At 37.6% G+C, this 20,042-nt stretch overlaps 1 non-coding gene across 1 annotated transcript; it reads right to left on the reverse strand.

Annotated features, from left to right (window-relative positions):
* Positions 1 to 19,709: 19,709 nt before the first annotated feature.
* Positions 19,710 to 19,813, reverse strand: LOC128286293 (small nucleolar RNA R71). Its single transcript, XR_008276836.1, has one exon. It is a non-coding gene; the product is annotated as a small nucleolar RNA R71 (small nucleolar RNA).
* Positions 19,814 to 20,042: the final 229 nt, after the last annotated feature.

Consider the following 20,042-nt stretch of genomic DNA (forward strand, 5'->3'; position numbering starts at 1 on the left):
GGAGACTCAAGTCTTCAAGCTATATCAAACGCCATAAAGGTTGTTACCTTCGGGTTCTCAGTCAAGAAACAACAGTGGTGATTGGTTAACGATGATGGACCGGTGGGTATGTGGTGGACCAGTGGTGACTGGAGTGGTTAATGATGATGGTGGTAGTCAGTGGGTGTTGGAGTGAAAAAGGGATTTAAAGGTGTCAATGTTAGGGATTAGAATTAGGAATTTGGGGGAGGGCAGCTGAGGAAATCAGGAAAAGAAAAGAAAGGAAAGGGTGACCTATTAAGCCACGTGATTCGGGTCGGGCAGAGTAAAAAAAACCATATCCGAGGCTCAATCCATTTTGAAAATGAGCTTTATTTTTTGCCTAAGCCCATTTTTTAGGCCTATATTTTCCTCAAACCCTCTCATTTTTCAGCCGGGTTAAGTTGCTTGGCCTATGGACAAGTCTAGTTGTACACCAAAATAAATCAACTAAATATGCCACTCATCACTTAAGCACATAAATGCATCAACTAACTAAGCTATAAACATAACAAAACTAAGTTAAAAGTGAACTAAATTAGTCTGCCATGCCACTCGATGAAACTTGCAAGCACTAAACCTTCAGCTGCACCTCACCACCTGCAAAGACATCTTGTACTTCACCATTTTGTGGTGTAATCTCACACTTCACCACTTCGCGGTGTCATTTCGCAATTCACCACTTCGCAATGTCGTTTCGCAATTCATCTCATAACTTGCCATTTCGCACTTCATCATGTGTTTAAGCTACTGCATGGTTGGCCAACTTATAACACTTCTCATTGGCCTTCATGCTACAAACACCAATATTGTTTCTCAAACTCTCGAACTTGTTTGATGTATATTTGGTTCCATTGTCTGAACTGAGTATCTTCAATTTTCAGCTAGCTTGATTTTCAACAAGTGCTTTAAACTTCCAAAAAACTTTTGCTATTTCTAACTTTAGCTTCAAGAAATATACCCAACAAAATCTTGTGCTGTAACAGCCCTAATTTGACCCTAGTCAGAATGTGGTTTCGGGACCACAAAACCGAGTCATAAAATTTAGTTAAAATTTTATTTGCATACCTTATATGTGTGGTAGTACTTGTATAAAAATTTGATGTTTTAATTTTTATCTTAGGAATGTGAATCTTGCTTGAAAGGATTTAGTTGAGAGATTTAGAAAATTTGATAGGTAAATAAGTAAGGACCAAATAGTATTGAAATATGAAAATTTGGGTTTGCATGTCAAAATGCCCCAAATTATGTTGAGTGGCAGGCCAAGCATGGCTTCATTCTTCCAAGGTTATGTTGTTTATTATTTAATATTGGTGAGTAATTAAAATAGAGAAGAAATAAAGATTAATAATAAGAAAATGAACAAAAAAAAGTGTGTGTTCATCCTTGCTATCCTTTAGCCAAAAACCAAGTAAAAGAAGGAGAGAAAAGCTTTGGAGAAATTCGCCATAATTGTATCTAGGTTGAGGTATGTTGAAGTTATTCCTTTAAATTCATGTATATTTTTGGTTGTTAGTTTGAATTCCATCTATCCCATGGTTGGATTTGGGGTTGTTGGAGAGTTGGGATTTGACAAAGAAGCTTAAAAATTTTAGTTGATACCTTGATGCTATTAACGTGTTAGTTATATGGATATGTTAAGTTGCTTGTTATGTTAGCATGAAAGTTGAAGTTGTTAAGTCATGGTGTTGGAGGTGCCGAATGTAGGACTAAGAAGAGGATAAGGGTTCGGCTAACATATTTGAAAGGGGATGTTGCCGATTTTTAGATTTAGATTATGGGAGTGGCTATAATGGGCATTAAGATGTTAAACTTAAGAAATGTAGTCACATGGGGATTTATATGATATTACAAATAGAGGTGAAGCTATGCTAGATTGGGAAAAAGTCGATCAAGTGTGCATGAGAAGAATTTAGGTGTTTAGATGATGTTATAGATGACATTGTACATGTATATATATTCGGCCATCAAAGTGAGTATGTAGGTGATGTTGAATCAAATTTTTGGTGCACATTCAGATATATATATATATATATATATATATACATAAGTATGCCCATTCGTGATGTTACCTTTAACTATGTGTATAATCGACTAAATGGGTAATTAGTAAGAGTGGTTGCCGAATATACAAACATACATATGCATGTGTAGTTGAGTTATAAATGTTTAGCAAGATGACTAAACTAGTTAATTTATTTATTAAGCCCGAAAAGTTAAAGAAGGGGAATCAAGCAAGGGCAAAGCCAAGGACATCGAGTAGCCGGGTCGGAACCGTTATACCCAACACAAGGTAAGTCCTTAAGCACTTTTTGCTAGAACTCCTTGGATAGATATTTTTCAGAATGATTCCCCTACTTAATAATATGACCATATGTACAATTTGAGTTAAGTAAATTGCTTTACCATGATGAAACAACATAGGGCACTATGTGTGCAAAATTATGTGGCACTATGTGTGCCGATTGGGAGGTTGAAGCATGAGGGAATCTCAAATGCACTATGTGTGCGATTTACTATGGCACTATGTGTGCGATTTACTATGGCACTATGTGTGCGAACATAATAAGCACTATGTGTGCAACATTCGGTTGTTGATATAAATTGTGCATGAACGAGGTAAGTGATTGAGCTACTAACTAAATATCAAAATTGAGATTGTGCGGTGTATGCATAAATTTATCTAGTGCATCGTTGTTCCAAACTTGAGGAAATGGATCTAAATCGATTGGGCTGACTTGGCATTTGATTTGATTGAAGGACTTGGCATGAGATCGAACCAAAATTTAAGAAATTGTAGCATAGTTTGTTATGGTTGGAAAAATTGATTTTGTATTATTTGTTTTTCACTTATGATTGTTATTGTTGGACGGTAGAGTAGTGCTTACGACTTATTGAGTTATGTACTCATTTGGTGTGCTTATTTGTTGCTTATTTAGGTTCTTGATCCATTTTGTGTGCTCGGACTGTCGTCAAGTCATCACACCGCTAGCAACTTTTGGTATCTTCTTTTTAGTTGGTCTAGGAGAACATTTCGGCATGTATAGGCTATTATGTTTTGTTGAAATTGGGTATGTAAACTTTAGCCATGCGAAAATGGCATAATGTTCGGTTGGATTTGGTTCTATGATGTTTGGACACAAGTCTTGGTAATTCGGTTTTGGTTGAGTATTAGTCGAGGCCTACTGATTATTATGCCATATGTCATGGCTGATTATTTTCGTGTTAAATTCATGATTTGGTAATAGTGTAGTAGGGAGGTGCTCGGTGATGATTAACCCTTGGCATGGCTAGTCATGATCATAATTTGTAATATGTATGATGAATTATTAGTTAGATCAAGGAAAAATCATGAAATAGGCATAGTTGCTTTAGTAACAGATGCTGACAGCAGCAGTGATGTGAGATTGAAAAATCACTAAAAATAGTAGAAATGGAATTAAATAGTGAATAAATTATGTAATCAAACCTTGATGAATCCAATTTCACATGGAAGAAACGAAACGATCCTATGAGTTGTATGTTAAGAGATATTTAAGTTTTCGTGAGACAGGGCCAGAAGGGTTTCTGGAGTCCCTGTTCCGACTTTATAAATTCATTATAAATTGACCAGAGATAATTAGAAGTCGTGCCATATATGTACAGATTCCTTTTCGAGTCTAGTTTCTATAGAAAGAAACGGAATCAGTATTGAAGCCCTGTACAGGGAGGTATCCAAGTCGTAATGCGCAAAGGTCAGTGTAGTCGATCCCTGTAACATGGGAGACTTTAACTAATAAACTGTACTAATTGGCCCGACCAAAAATTCTAGAAAAAATTTTGTAGATGCATATAAAAAGTCTAGTTTTAGGGAAAAATTACGAAACTGATTTTCGAGTTGTGGAACTCAAGATATGATTTTTAAGGTGACAAGGACACGCTTAGCCACCGTCTGGAAATTTTTAAAATGAACTGTGCTAGTAAGTGGATTAAGCCCGTTAACCCCTCGTGTCCGACTCCGACGACGGTCTCGGGTATGGGGTGTTACAGTTTTATTGGTATCAGAGCTATGGTTTAGTCGGTTCTAGGACTACCATAGCACGTATGAGTCTAGCTATACATGCCTTAATGTTAATGTTTAAATGTGTGATGACTTGACAGCTTAAAATTTTGTTTTGATTAGTAAATGGATCCCGGTGTAGAGAGAACCTTGGCGGATGACGTTGAAAGTGTAGCGGCTGCTCCTGCACAAGGGACGCCGCCTGTTGAACCTCAGTCATCTACGAATAATCAAGGTGAGGGGGCTAAACAAGCCTTCTTTACCATGATGAATGAGTGGGTCGCGCAATATGCCCGAACCAATCCGGCTGGCCAACAATTTCCGAATTTGAATAATCCACCCCAAGAGCCCGTAATGCCGTCGCCATCGATCCCGTGAGGTTGAGTAAGCCACCTGTAGACTTGATTAGGAAGCGCCAATGAGGAGTTCAGGCCATAATTATCGATGATGCCGAAGGGCCGAAGTTCGCTTGATAACACCATTCGGTGTTTGATGAACTATCATGCACACCCGATGAATGTCTAAAGTGTGCTATATCCTTGTTGCGGGACTCAGCCTACTATTGGTGGAGGACCTTGATTTTCATAGTCCCAAACGAACGAGTTACTTGGGATTTCTTTCAAACGGAATTTCGAAAGAAGTATATTAGTCAACGGTTCATCGATAAAAAACGTAAGGAATTCTTGGAACTCAAGCAAGGCCGTATGACAGTATCTGAATACGAACATGAGTTCGTAAGACTCAGTCGGTATGCCCGGGAGTGTGTGGCCGATGAAGTTGCTATGTGCAAAAGATTTGAAGAAGGATTGAATGAAGATTTAAAGCTACTAGTGGGTATTTTGGAGATAAAAGAATTCGTAACACTAGTTGAACGAGCCTGCAAGGCGGAAGAACTTGGAAAGGAGAAGAAGAAGGCTGAATTTGAAGCTAAAGACTATCGTAAGAGATCGACGGGTAAAGCTCCATTCTCAGCTGTAAAGAAGTTCAGGGAGGACACTAATAAATCGAGGATGGCTGCGGGAATTTCCATTAGAGCACGACCATCGACGGACTCCCGAGCTACTTCGGTAGCTAGTGTGGGCAATAACCGTCAAGAGAAACCTGAATGCCCCCAATGTGGAAGAAGACACATAGGTGAATGTTGGGGTAAGTCTACTAACAGGGCCTGTTACGGATGCGGTTCGAAGGATCACCTCATTAGAGATTGCACGGAGCTTGATGAGAAGAATAAGATGCAAGGTGCAAGACCTAGTGGAATGGCAGCTAGAGGTAGGCCACCGAGAATTTCAAGAGGTAGGGGTGGTAATCAGAGAGGGGCTTCTGATACGGCTGTTCGATCCGAGACCTGTACTCCTGCTAGAGCATATGCCATTCGCGCACGAGAGGAGGCGTCCTCCCCTAATGTTATCACTGGTCTCTTTGATACTAGTGTGATTGCATTGATTGACCCTGGCTCTACTCATTCATATGTATGTGAAACCTTAGCATCCAGTAAGACTCTACTTGTTGAGTCTACTGAGTTCGTAATTCGAGTGTCAAACCCTTTGGGTCAATACGTACTTATTGATAAAGTGTGTAAGAGATGCCCTTTAATAATCCGAGAATCCTGTTTTCCGGCCGATTTGATGATTTTACCGTTTGACGAATTCAATGTTATTCTTGGTATGGATTGGTTGACCGTACATGATGCTGTGGTGAACTGTAAAAGGAAAACCATTGATTTGAGAAGTGCAAATAATGAGGTAGTCCGAGTTGAGTCTACTGATTTAAAGGGGGTACCAGCGATAATATCTTCAATGACCGCTCGGAGATATGTGAAAAAGGGGTGTGAAACATACCTTGCGTATGTGTTTGATAGCAAAGAGGCGGAAATGTAACACCCCAAACCCGAGACCATTGCCGGTGTCGGACCCGAGGGGTTAACAAGCCAAGTTCACATGTTTTTGCCCACCAATTTGACATTTCTAGACAGGCTGGAAAACTGCGTCACTGTCGCCTTAAAAATCATATCTCGAGTTTCAAAACTCGGAAACTGGTTTCGTAAATTTTCCCTGAATTTAGACTCATATATCCATCCATGGATTTATTTCTAGGATTTTTGGTCGGGCCAATTGGTACAGTTTATTAGTTAAAGTTACCCATGTTACAGGGATCGACTGCTCTGACCTTCGCGCGGTATAACTTGAATATCTCTCTGTACAGGGATTTAATGCTGGTGTCGTTTGTTTCTAATGAAACTAGACTCAAAATGGAATCTGTACATATAAGGTATGTCTCCTAATTATTTTTGGATAATTTATAGTAAATTTTTAAAGTTGCGACAGGGAACCCAGAAACCATTCTGGCCCTGTCTCACAATAGCTTTAATATCTCTTAACCTGTAACTCCTATGACCATTTCGTTTCTTCCATATGAAAATAGACTCATCAAGGTTCATTTACATAGCTTATTCACTATTTAATTCCATTCCTATGAATTTTGGTGATTTTTCACATTCACGCCACTGCAGCTGGCAGCATCTGTTTTAAGGTAGGACTTACCTATTTGGTAGTCTCCATGATTCAACTAGTCTTGCCATACATAGGTTCATATATGATCATTTTAACCATGCCAATGGCTGATCATATGACCAACATTCCCATTTCCAAGCCATAGCCACATCATGACACCAAATATATACATACAACCCACAATTAGTCTAAGTTCATGCTTCCTTTTCGAGCCATTTTCGCATGGCCGTACATACTTACATTACAACATATTTAACAAACAAGGGGTAGTCCTATACATGCCATCTCAAGTTCAACCAAAAATTTATACCAAAATGGAGGCTTGATAGTGTGGATGACTTCGACTTCAACGATCCCAAATCCGATTGCTTGAGCGAAATCTAGAAAACCGAGAGCCAAAGCAACGGGTAAGCATTCTTATGCTTAGTAAGTCTCAAGGAATATAATCAACTCTAATTACAGCAATACATTCACATAGCCAAATGCATCATTTCATTAATACACATTCTTACTTCACACTTCATCATTATATGATTTCACAAAATATCAATCAATTCAATAACTGAAATTTATTAGTCGATTGAGCGAATGTTGCTCAAACATGTCGACTTTCCAATGCACATATAACGTACCTTATCCTTTGGGCTTTTCGAGTGTACTAATTGAATTCATTACAGCAACCAACACTCACCTCCAGCCCAAGATTCTTCGAATATAACCGGATATAATCACGCACAAATGCCTTGGTCTTAGCCCGGATCGAATAACTCGCACGAATGCCTTGGTCTTAGCCGGATATAGCCACTAGCACAATTGCCTTGGGTCTTAACCCGGATAAATTTCAGCATAATTGTCTTCGGCTTAGCCCAGATATCATTCAATTTCTCATGCACACATACATCAATAATCATTGGACATACATATTTCATTTTCGTTATTAAGGCTCAAACACAATTATAATCATTAGCATATTCGCTTCGGGACTTAGCCCGTGGAATTCAAATACTCATACACACATAATCAATAATCATACACAACCATATTTCATCTCACATAATTCAAGTAAGGTCACTTCTTGAGGACTTACCTCGGATGTTGTCAAACGGCTTTTTCGGCTATTCGATCACCTTTTCCTTCCCCTTGTCCAATTGTGGCCCTCTTAGCTCTTGAGCTAATTCAAACAAATTCAATTTATTAAAACCTCATTGTGCTTGCTTATGGCCGAATATGACAAGGATTTTAAATGGTCATATGGCCACCCTTTAGCTTGAATACACAATGGTCATGCACATTTTATACTACATCAAGCAATTCAATACAATTTATTCGAGCATCAAGGAAATGCTAAGGCCTCCAATAGGCTACCCAAGGCCGAATATTCATGTACATGTTGAGGTCAATTTTTGCACTTAATACCTCACAAAAACAGCATGCAATTTACTAATTAATGCTTTGTACATTGTGGCCCAAAACTTATAATATAGCATCAAGCACCTACATGTGTGCTAGGTCAATTGTGCTTGCAATTTCACAAGCATTCTTCCACATCTTCTTCTTTAAACCAATATATTCATCACTTAGTTCATAACCAAAACATAATGTGCAATCATATATATGCATATATGAGCATGGCCGAATTTTCAAGGTGTCCATAGCCATCCAAAACACAAATTTTTAACTAACATGCAAGAAGCATGAATCATGCTCAAGAATGCATCATGGCGAATATGACAATCATGCTCCTTTTCAACTTCAATCATGATAAAACAAAGAGAAAACTCAAAATCTTACTCATGAGTAGAAAATCCATCATTGCATGCATCATCATCAAGCTTCACACTTAGCATGCAATGGCTTTATCACCATAACAACTTTGGCCAAATACCATTTCCATGGCATAACAAAGATTTGAGCCATGGCTAACATGCACATCAAGTTAGCAACCAAGACATGCATGAAACTCCTAACACAACCTCATACATACCTTAATCTTGATGCAAACTTAGCCAAATCTCCTTCTAGATCTCTTCCAAACCAAGCATGAAGCAAAAATCCTCCTCTTTTCCTTAGTATTTTCGGCCAAGAAGTGAAAATGGATGAGCAAAATTTTTCTTTTCTTTCCTTAGGACATTCGCCAAGAGCTATGGTGAAAGATGAACATTTTTTTTCCTTTTTTTTCATACTCTTATTTTATTATTTCTAACATGCACCACTAGCAAAACATGTTTAAGACATGTTTTCTTTTGCCCATATTCATCACCATGGCCGGCCACTATAGTCAAATTTGGGGAATTTGACATGCAAGGACAACATTTCCTAGTGTGCATCAATAGGCCACTTCCACATTTGCCTATCTCAATTCTAAATTTTCTTACACAAGTCCTTTCTAGTGAAATTCACCTTTATAACACTAAATCAATCATCAAAAAATGTCATACATGAATAGTCACATATTATAGGCATCGAAATAAATTTTAAATTATTGTTATGCCTCGGTTTTGTGGTCCCGAAACCACATTCCGGCTAGGGTCTATTTTGGGCTGTCACAGGAAAGGAAACTTGAATCAGTACCAGTGGTTTGTGAGTATTCAGATGTTTTTCCTGAGGAGTTACCGGGGTTGCCACCGGTTCGAGAGGTGGAATTCGGCATCGAGATTGTACCTGGTACCACGCCAATCTCAATAGCCCCGTATCGTATGGCATTAACGGAATTAAAGGAATTGAAAGTTCAATTGCAAGAATTGATGGATAGAGGTTTCGCTCGACCGAGTTTTTCTCCATGGGGCGCACTCGTATTGTTTGTGAAAAAGAAGGATGGAACCATGAGATTGTGCATCGACTATCGTCAGTTTAATAAAGTGACCATAAAGAATAAATACCCGTTACCACGTATTGATGATTTATTTGATCAATTAAAGGGAGCCTCAGTATTTTCCAAGATAGATTTGAGATTTGGTTATTATCAGTTGAGGGTTCGAGACTCGGACATACCCAAAACCGCTTTTAGAACAAGGTACGGTCACTACGAATTCTTAGTGATGCCGTTTGGGCTCACTAATGCCCCTGCAGTATTTATGGATTTAATGAATCGAGTATTCAGGCCATACTTGGATCGATTTGTGGTTGTGTTTATTGATGATATTTTAGTTTATTCACAAGGTGAAGCCGAACACGCCGAGCATTTGAGGTTAGTATTACAGATTTTGCGAGACAAGTAGTTATACGCAAAATTCAGTAAATGTGAATTTTGGTTGAAAGAGGTTAGCTTTTTGGGGCACGTAGTGTCCGCATCGGGTGTTAGAGTGGATCCGAACAAAATTTCAGCCATACTCGATTGGAAACCTCCGAGGAATGTTACTGAAGTTAGGAGCTTTTTGGGACTTGCCGGATACTACCGACGGTTTGTAAGGAGTTTCTCGATGATAGCTGCACCGCTGACTTAAACTACTCCAAAAGATGTTGAGTTTGAATGGATGTAAAACCGTCGAAGAGTTTCGATCGACTAAAGACCTGTTTAACCGAAGCTCCAGTGTTAGTACAACCGGAGTCCGGAAAAGAGTTTGTCATTTATAGTGATGCATCCTTACTTGGGCTAGGTTGTGTGTTGATGCAAGAAGGTCGAGTTGTGGCTTACGCGTCGAGACAATTAAAGCCGCATGAGAGAAACTATCCGACCCATGATCTTGAATTAGCGGCCATAGTGTTCGCCCTGAAAATGTGGCGGCATTACTTGTTTGGGGAAAGGTGCCATATTTATTCGGACCACAAAAGTCTTAAATATTTGATGACACAAAGAGATCTAAATCTGCGACAAAGACATTGGCTTGAGTTGTTGAAAGACTATGAACTTGTCATTGATTATCACCCGGGGAAGGCTAACGTGGTGGCCGATGCTTTGAGTCGTAAAGCACTGTTTGCTTTGAGAGCGATGGATGCTCACCTATCCGTTTCGCCTGATGAGGTACTAGTAGTGAATTAAAGGCCAAACCATTATTGATTCATCAAATACTTGAATCCCAAAAAGTCGATGCTGAATTGGTCGCTAAACGAGCTGAATATGCCTCGAATGAGGAATCGGAGTTTCGGATTGACAACAATGATTGCTTGACGTTCAAGGGTCGATTATGTGTTCCAAGAAATTCGGAACTTATTTCGATGATTTTGAATGAGGCTCATAGTGGCGAATGTCTATCTACCCGGTAGTACTAAAATGTACAACGATCCAAACGTCAATTTTGGTGGCGGGTATGAAACGAGACATTTCTGAATTTGTTTCAAGGTGTTTGATATGTCAACAAGTAAAAGCGGAACATCAAGTGCCATCGGGATTACTCCAGCCAATCATGATACCCGAATGGAAATGGGATCGAGTGACAATGGACTTTGTATCTGGGTTACCTTTGACTCAGAGTAAGAAAGACTCGGTCTGGGTTATTGTTGATAGATTGACCAAGTCTGCTCATTTTATCCCTGTCCGTACAGATTTTTCGCTCGATAAATTGGCAGAATTATACATCTCCCAAATTGTTCGATTGCATGGGGTACCTATTTCTATCGTGTCGGATAGAGACCCAAGATTTACATCGCGATTTTGGAGGAAGTTACAAGAAGCGTTGGGTACTAAGATGCATTTTGGCACCGCATTTCATCCCCAGACTGATGGCCAATCTGAACGAATAATTCAGATACTCGAGGATATGTTGAGATGTTGCGTCTTAGAGTTTTGTGATTCATGGGAAAGATATTTGCCTTTGATTGAATTCGCTTACAACAATAGTTTTCAATCAAGCCTTAAGATGGCACCTTACGAGGCCTTATACGGTCGTAAATGCCGTACCCCATTATTTTGGACTGAACTTAGTGAAAGTAAAATTTTTGGGGTTGATTTAATTAAGGATGCTGAGCAGAAAGTTTGAGTAATTCGTGAAAGTTTGAAAGCCGTTTCGGATCGTCAAAAGTCATATGCGGATTCGAAAAGAAAAGACGTTGAATATCAGGTTGGAGACATAGTATTTCTCAAAGTTTCACCCTGGAAGAAGGTGCTTAGATTTGTTCGTAAGGGAAAACTAAGTCCGAGGTTCATCGGTCCGTATGAAGTATCCGAACGAGTTGGGCCAGTCGCATACCGGTTAATTTTACCCCCTGAGCTTAAAAAGATTCACAACGTTTTCCATGTCTCGATGCTTCGATGATATAGGTCCGACCCGTCGCACGTAATCACTCCATCTGAGATCGAGATTCAGCCTAACTTGAGTTATGAAGAAGAACCGATTCGCATTTTGATGCGTGAAGTAAAAGAGTTGTGAAATAAGAAGATCCCATTAGTGAAGGTGTTGTGGCATAAACACGGAATCGAAGAAGCCACTTGGGAACTTGAGGACTTTATGAAGGATCGTTATCCGAACTTATTCATCGGTAAGATTTTCGGGGACGAAAATTCCTTATGTGGGGGAGAGTTGTAACAGCCCTAATTTGACCCTAGTCGGAATGTGGTTTCGGGACCACAAAACCGAGTCATAAAATTTAGTTAAAATTTTATTTGCATACCTTATATGTGTGGTAGTACTTGTATAAAAATTTGATGTTTTAATTTTTATCTTAGGAATGTGAATCTTGCTTGAAAGGATTTAGTTGAGAGATTTAGAAAATTTGATAGGTAAATAAGTAAGGACCAAATAGTATTGAAATATGAAAATTTGGGTTTGCATGTCAAAATGCCCCAAATTATGTTGAGTGGCCGCCAAGCATGGCTTCATTCTTCCAAGGTTATGTTGTTTATTATTTAATATTGGTGAGTAATTAAAATAGAGAAGAAATAAAGATTAATAATAAGAAAATGAACAAAAAAAAAGTGTGTGTTCATCCTTGCTATCCTTTAGCCAAAAAACCAAGTAAAAGAAGGAGAGAAAAGCTTTGGAGAAATTCGGCCATAATTATATCTAGGTTGAGGTATGTTGAAGTTATTCCTTTAAATTCATGTATATTTTTGGTTGTTAGTTTGAATTCCATCTATCCCATGGTTGGATTTGGGGTTGTTGGAGAGTTGGGATTTGACAAAGAAGCTTAAAAATTTTAGTTGATACCTTGATGCTATTAACGTGTTAGTTATATGGATGTGTTAAGTTGCTTGTTATGTTAGCATGAAAGTTGAAGTTGTTAAGTCATGGTGTTGGAGGTGCCGAATGTAGGACTAAGAAGAGGATGAGGTTCGCTAACATAGTTGAAAGGGGATGTTGCCGATTTTAGATTTAGATTATGGGAGTGGCTATAATGGGCATTAAGATGTTAAACTTAAGAAATGTAGTCACATGGGGATTTATATGATATTACAAATAGAGGTGAAGCTATGCTAGATTGGGAAAAAGTCGATCAAGTGTGCATGAGAAGAATTTAGGTGTTTAGATGATGTTATAGATGACATTGTACATGTATATATATTCGGCCATCAAAGTGAGTATGTAGGTGATGTTGAATCAAATTTTTGGTGCACATTCAGTTATGTATATATATATATATACATAAGTATGCCCATTCGTGATGTTACCTTTAACTATGTGTATAATCGACTAAATGGGTAATTAATAAGAGTGGTTGCGAATATACAAACATACATATGCATGTGTAGTTGAGTTATAAATGTTTAGCAAGATGACTAAACTAGTTAATTTATTTATTAAGCCCTAGAAGTTAAAGAAGGGAATCAAGCAAGGGCAAAGCCAAGGACATCGAGTAGCCGGTCGGAACCGTTATACCCAACACAAGGTAAGTCCTAAGCACTTTTGCTAGAACTCCTTGGATAGATATTTTCAGAATGATTCCCTACTTAATAATATGACCATATGTACAATTTGAGTTAAGTAAATTGCTTTACCATGATGAAATAACATAGGGCACTATGTGTGCAAAATTATGTGGCACTATGTGTGCCGATTGGGAGGTTGAAGCATGAGGGAATCTCAAATGCACTATGTGTGCGATTTACTATGGCACTATGTGTGCGATTTACTATGGCACTATGTGTGCGAACATAATAAGCACTATGTGTGCAACATTCGGTTGTTGATATAAATTGTGCATGAACGAGGTAAGTGATTGAGCTACTAACTAAATATCGAAATTGAGATTGTGCGGTGTATGCATAAATTTATCTAGTGCATCGTTGTTCCAAACTTGAGGAAATGGATCTAAATCGATTGGGCTGACTTGGCATTTGATTTGATTGAAGGACTTGGCATGAGATCGAACCAAAAATTTAAGAAATTGTAGCATAGTTTGTTATGGTTGGAAAAATTGATTTTGTATTATTTGTTTTTCACTTATGATTGTTATTGTTGGACGGTAGAGTAGTGCTTACGACTTATTGAGTTATGTACTCATTTGGTGTGCTTATTTGTTGCTTATTTAGGTTCTTGATCCATTTTGTGTGCTCGGGACCGTCGTCGAAGTCATCACACCGGCTAGCAACTTTTGGTATCTTCTTTTTAGTTGGTCTAGGAGAACATTTCGGCATGTATAGGCTATTATGTTTTGTTGAAATTGGGTATGTAAACTTTAGCCATGCGAAAATGGCATAATGTTCGGTTGGATTTGGTTCTATGATGTTTGGACACAAGTCTTGGTAATTCGGTTTTGGTTGAGTATTGGTCGAGGCCTACTTGATTATTATGCCATATGTCATGGCTGATTATTTTCGGTGTTAAATTCATGATTTGGTAATAGTGTAGTAGGGAGATGCTCGGTGATGATTAACCCTTGGCATGGCTAGTCATGATCATAATTTGTAATATGTATGATGAATTATTAGTTAGATTAAGGAAAAATCATGAAATAGGCATAGTTGCTTTAGTAACAGATGCTGACAGCAGCAGTGATGTGAGATTGAAAAATCACTAAAAATAGTAAAAATGGAATTAAATAGTGAATAAATTATGTAATCAAACCTTGATGAATCCACTTTCACATGGAAGAAACGAAACGATCCTATGAGTTGTATGTTAAGAGATATTTAAGTTTTCGTGAGACAGGGCCAGAAGGGTTTCTAGAGTCCCTATTCCGACTTTAGAAATTCATTATAAATTGACCAGAGATAATTAGAAGTCATTCCATATATGTACAGATTCCTTTTCGAGTCTAGTTTCTGTAGAAACAAACGGTATTAGTATTGAAGCCCTGTACAGGGAGATATCCAAGTCGTAATGCGTAAAGGTCAGTGTAGTCGATCCCTGTAACATGGGAGACTTTAACTAATAAACTGTACTAATTGGCCCGACCAAAAATTCTAGAAAAAAATTTGTAGATGCATATACGAGTCTAGTTTCAGGTAAAAATCACGAAACTGATTTTCGAGTTGTGGAACTCAAGATATGATTTTTAAGGTGATAGTGACACAGTTAGCCAGCTGTCTGGAAATTTTTAAAATGAACTGTGCTAGTAAGTGGATTAAGCCCGTTAACCCCTCGTGTCCAACTACGGCGACGGTCTCGGGTACGGGGTGTTACATGTGCAATCATCAATAAATAGAATGAAATACCTGCTGCCATTCAGAAATTGAATTCTCATAGGTCCATACACATTAGTGTGAACCAAGTGAAGCTTTTTAGTAGCTCTCTAAGCCTTATTAGCTGGAAATGGAAGCATAGCCTACTTCCCAAGTTGACATACTTCACAAATGCACTTTCATCTTCAAATTTAGCCATATTCTCAATCATTTTTTATAGGTTTTCAACTAAATCATTTCTGGAAAACTGGCTTAGAGACATGTAATTAAATGGCCCATTCTCCTATGTCATAACTTAGTTTCATCTACTAAGGTTGAATAGACATTAGAAGTTGTTAATTTTTAGTCCACAATAAAACTTCTGTCAGACATAGAAATTGATACAAGTTCACATCCACATGGATCAAGAATCAAACATTCTTTATCTTTAAACACAACTGAATAAACTCTTTCAAGCAGCTGACCAACGCTTAACGGATTTTGATCAATTTTAGGTGCAAAAAAAAAAAAATTGAAACAAGCTTTGTATCTGATGGAGTGTTGACTAAAACATCTCATTTCCCTTTTACCTTGATGTATTGGCCATTTCCAAATATGATTTTGGGGTTGAAGCTTTTGTCAATCTTTTTAAAACTGTTTGCATCTAAGGTTATATGATTAGTACAATAACTGTCAATAAACCAGTACTTTCTGATGTTGCTATTGGTTGCAAAACAAGAGGCAATGAACATCAACTCATCCTGAGCTTGGTCTCGTCAGCTGTTTGAGCATGAGCATTATGTTGCTGTGGTTACCCTTTATTTTTGCACACCCTCTTCATATGGCCGAACTTGTTACAAGCTCTACATTGAATGTTTGGCCTGAACCAACAATACCTATCCAAGTGAGTGGTCTTTTGCAGTAAGAGCATGGTGGATATTTCTTCTTCCCACCATATTTTCTTTGATTCTCTTTCTTCTCTGTCTAACTTTTTTTTCCCTTGTAGCTTGAGGGGCTCGAGCCTTCATTATTTCTGGTTTGAAAGTCTCCTTTTGAATACTCTCCTATCTAGATGCTTTTCTTTGCTCTTGAGCATATAAAACATTTATCAGCTCGGATAGGGAGATTATTGATAGGTTTCTTGAGTCTTCCATGGAGGATATTTTTGACTCATACAACTCAAGAAGTGTTATAATAATCTTGTCAATAGCCATACTGTCACTGAATTGATCTTCTAGTAGCCTAATGTTGTTGACCACTGCCATGATCCTATCTAAGTATTGCTTCACTATCTCAGCCTATTTCATCTTAAAATTTTCAAAATCTCTCTCGAGATTGATGAGTTGTTGCTGCCTAGTATTCTCTGAGCTTTGAAACTCCTCATTCAACTTATCCCAAGCTTGTCTAAAAGTCTCACAGGTCATGATTCTTGTGAAGATAACATTTGAAACACCATTTTACAAGTACAACATTTCTTTATGCTTCTTGGCACACTCCTCACTGTGTTACCTTATTTGAGCAATAGTTGGATTTGTTCTCAAAGTTGGTGGTTTGATGCTAGCAGCCACAACCTCCCACAAATTGAGAGCTTAAATATAAGTCTTTATTATGACTACCCAAATGTGGTAGTTCTCTCCAGTAAAGACAGAAGGTGGAGATGGTGAAAAACTTGCTGAAGACAAATAAAAAAGTAACAATGAAGAAGCAAGACAAATTAAGCAAGACAAATTCTTTCTTTCTTAGCAAGAAACTCAGAAAATTAGAAATAATGGCCCTCAAAGATTAAGGTTCTAGATACCAATTGTTGGTGATATTATCAAAGAAGAACAGAGAACATTAAGCAAAAAAATGCAATAAAGGAGCTTATATATGTTAGCTCTATCATTCAACAAGAAAACAATACATTTAAAGTCAATACATCACCAAATACTCAACTAACCCCACAAGCTATCGTGAAACTTGAAAACATTACTTGTACACCAAAATAAATCAAATAAACATGTCATTCATCACCTAAGCATATCAATGCATCAATTAACTAAGCTGTAAACATAACAAAACTAAGTTACAAATGAACTAAACTACTTTGCCATGCAACTCGATAAAACCTGCATGCACTAAGGCTTGCCACCTATGAAGACATCTCACAATTCACCACTTCGCAGTGTCATTTCACAGTTCACCACTTCATGGTGTCATTTCACAATTCATCTCGCAGCTTGCCACTTCGCGATTCATCATGTGTTCAAGCTGCTACATGATTAGCCAACTTGTAACAGTTTCATCAAGATTATAAGTAAATTAGAGTGAAATGAGGAGATGAAAACCAGAATTACATATACTTATTAGTATATTTGGAAAGTTCAATATGAAATTGCACTTGGTGGAGATAATTTAGAAGTGGGTAAGATTATTCGAAGAATTAAGTTTTCATCTTAGAAGTTCATAAATTGTAAAGAGTCTAATGGCAATAATTATAACTGTGAAGAGTTTGTTCATAAAAATGGGGATATTTGGACTAAACCCCTTTAGAAATGGGTTAAGATCATTTGTGATAAAGCTTATAAAAATGATATTAAAAGTGTAAGCATTTGAGCAATTGGGAGAAACTCGGATGGTGTGTTTCTTGATGTTGTTGGGAAAAAGAGTAAAGGTTGGTTCTATAATATGGCTTGAAGCTTAAGTGGTGGTTGCTGGCATTGAAATGGCAGTGAGGAATGGATGGATTAAGGTGATTATTGAGAGTGACTCTTAAAAGTATGGCTACTAAGTTTGAAATATAGGCATCTTGTGGAAATTGGGGGTTGGAGTTGATCTTTCTTCAATTTAGTGGACTAGCAACTAATTTGTCTGAGATTAAAATCAACTAGATTAAGTGAGAAGCCAACAAGGCAACTGACTGGATTGCAAAGTAAGCCCAAAATGAGGTGTGCTACAATGGTTAACACGTCAGCTACCATCTTGATTAGTGGTCATACTTTATAAGGATGGACTCCCAGCTCCTCCATCAATGTAGTTCTTTTTCTTGATTTACAGTGAGAAATTTGAGACTTTCTTATGGTCATGCTTGCTGCAGATGTACTAATACATGCATGCCTACATATATGTATGAAGGCACTTCGTATCTATAACATGAATAGAAACATATTTCTTGAAAACAAAAATGATTACATGAAAGCTGATTCATAAAAATGGTTAAATTACATGAATAAAAATAGAGTTATATTTAAGCAAAGTTGAAAATCACACTTGGAGAATGATAATGGATAACTTGGGGTTAAAACTGATAATGAGATATAGCACTGGCACAAAAATTCCATCACTCGACGTTGTACCAAAGAATTTGATACATGTTCCGACAACTATTTTCCAACCTATTCAAACAATGATTAAATTTGAGTGAATCAAACAGAGTGACCTTGAAAAAGATTAATCACATAAACGGATCGAAAAATTCATCATCAGTTGTTACATAAGATAACTGGCCAGACTTGTTCATAGGCAAACTTCCCACATTGCTAGAGGAAGTTGACAACTCTTAAAAGAAATCCTTTGTGTTTTTAACTGTTTCTTTGGGAACTTGTTGGTTCCTTTTGTCTTTCAATAATCTCTTTGCAATCCCCACATTGCTCATAACAAGAAGAACCACAAAGACTGTCCATACTAAGACTGTAAATCCTCTTCTATTGACTTTAATTTTAGCCGTTTTTTGCTACCGTCTGACTTGTTAGCAATAAAGTACTGTAACTGACTTAAAATATTAATTAGATCTTTAATTTTTTAGGTTAAAATTGATTTAGTACTCGCCTCCATTGGGTACGATCCTCGAAGTACTCACCTACTTCGTTGTAAAATCTATATTACAACTCAACCTGTATACTTACAGATACCACCTCATAACTCTCTATTTTATAGCAGTATTTATACTCTGGAAGTTAGTACGTTCAGAGGTAGTCAAGTTGTTGGCGACATTGCCAGAGAGGCAACAGTACTAGATTGATTTTAATTTTCATATTGCAAAATAGTAATTAGGAAATTTCTCAGCTATATATATGATTTTATTTTATTTGAGTATTACTAATCTTTTATTTCTAGGTTTGGTGTATGACTCGTATTAGAGGCATACATATTGTAGTAACCACAGATCTAGAAAGAATAATCTGAAGCAACAAATGCAATATCCACCATCACCAGCTGTAGTTAACGTACCACGTGACAATCCATTATTCCGTTATGCTGAAATTAATGCCTTAGGAGACCTACCAACAGCACAATTACCCGCAAACATGCATATGGCTTGGAATGAGAGGACTTTACAGGATTATGCCTTACCAAGTTTAGATATGGTTCAAGAAAGTATAGCAAAGTCAGCGGTTGTATTTAGAGATTAAACCACCAGTGATACAAATGATCCAAAATAATCTACAGTTTAGGGGCACTATGACAGAGGACCCTAGTCAATGTTTGAAACGGTTTCTTCAACTCTGTGATACTTTTAAGTATAACGGCGTCACTGATGACGCTATTCGTCTTTGATTTTTCCTCTTTTCTCTGATTGATAACACCTTTTCTTGGTTAAACTTGCAGGATCCATGATCCATCACGACTTGGGATGAACATGCTGGAAAATTCTTATAGAAGTTTTTCCCGATTAGTAAAGCAGTCCAATTAAGAAGAGAGCTTGCTTTCTTTAGACAGAAGGAAGGGGAAAGCTTCTATAAGGTATAGGAACACTTTGAAATGTTATTCAAAATGGCCGCACCATAGATTTCTTGAGTAGATGCGATGGCAGATATTTATAATGTGTTGGATGCAAACGCAAGATCTGGATTAGATGGAGCAACAAGAGGAGCCCTTATGAATAGGACGTAAAGGATGTGTACAAAATTATTAAAAATATAGCATTAAACTCTTGTCAGTGGCCAACTGAATGATTCACATATGGCTAGAAACCCGCTATGTTCAAAGCTATTCAAGAGGGTGATAAGTATCAGCAACT

This window comes from Gossypium arboreum, chromosome 12, assembly GCF_025698485.1.
Source record: "Gossypium arboreum isolate Shixiya-1 chromosome 12, ASM2569848v2, whole genome shotgun sequence".
Classification (NCBI taxonomy): Eukaryota; Viridiplantae; Streptophyta; class Magnoliopsida; order Malvales; family Malvaceae; genus Gossypium; species Gossypium arboreum.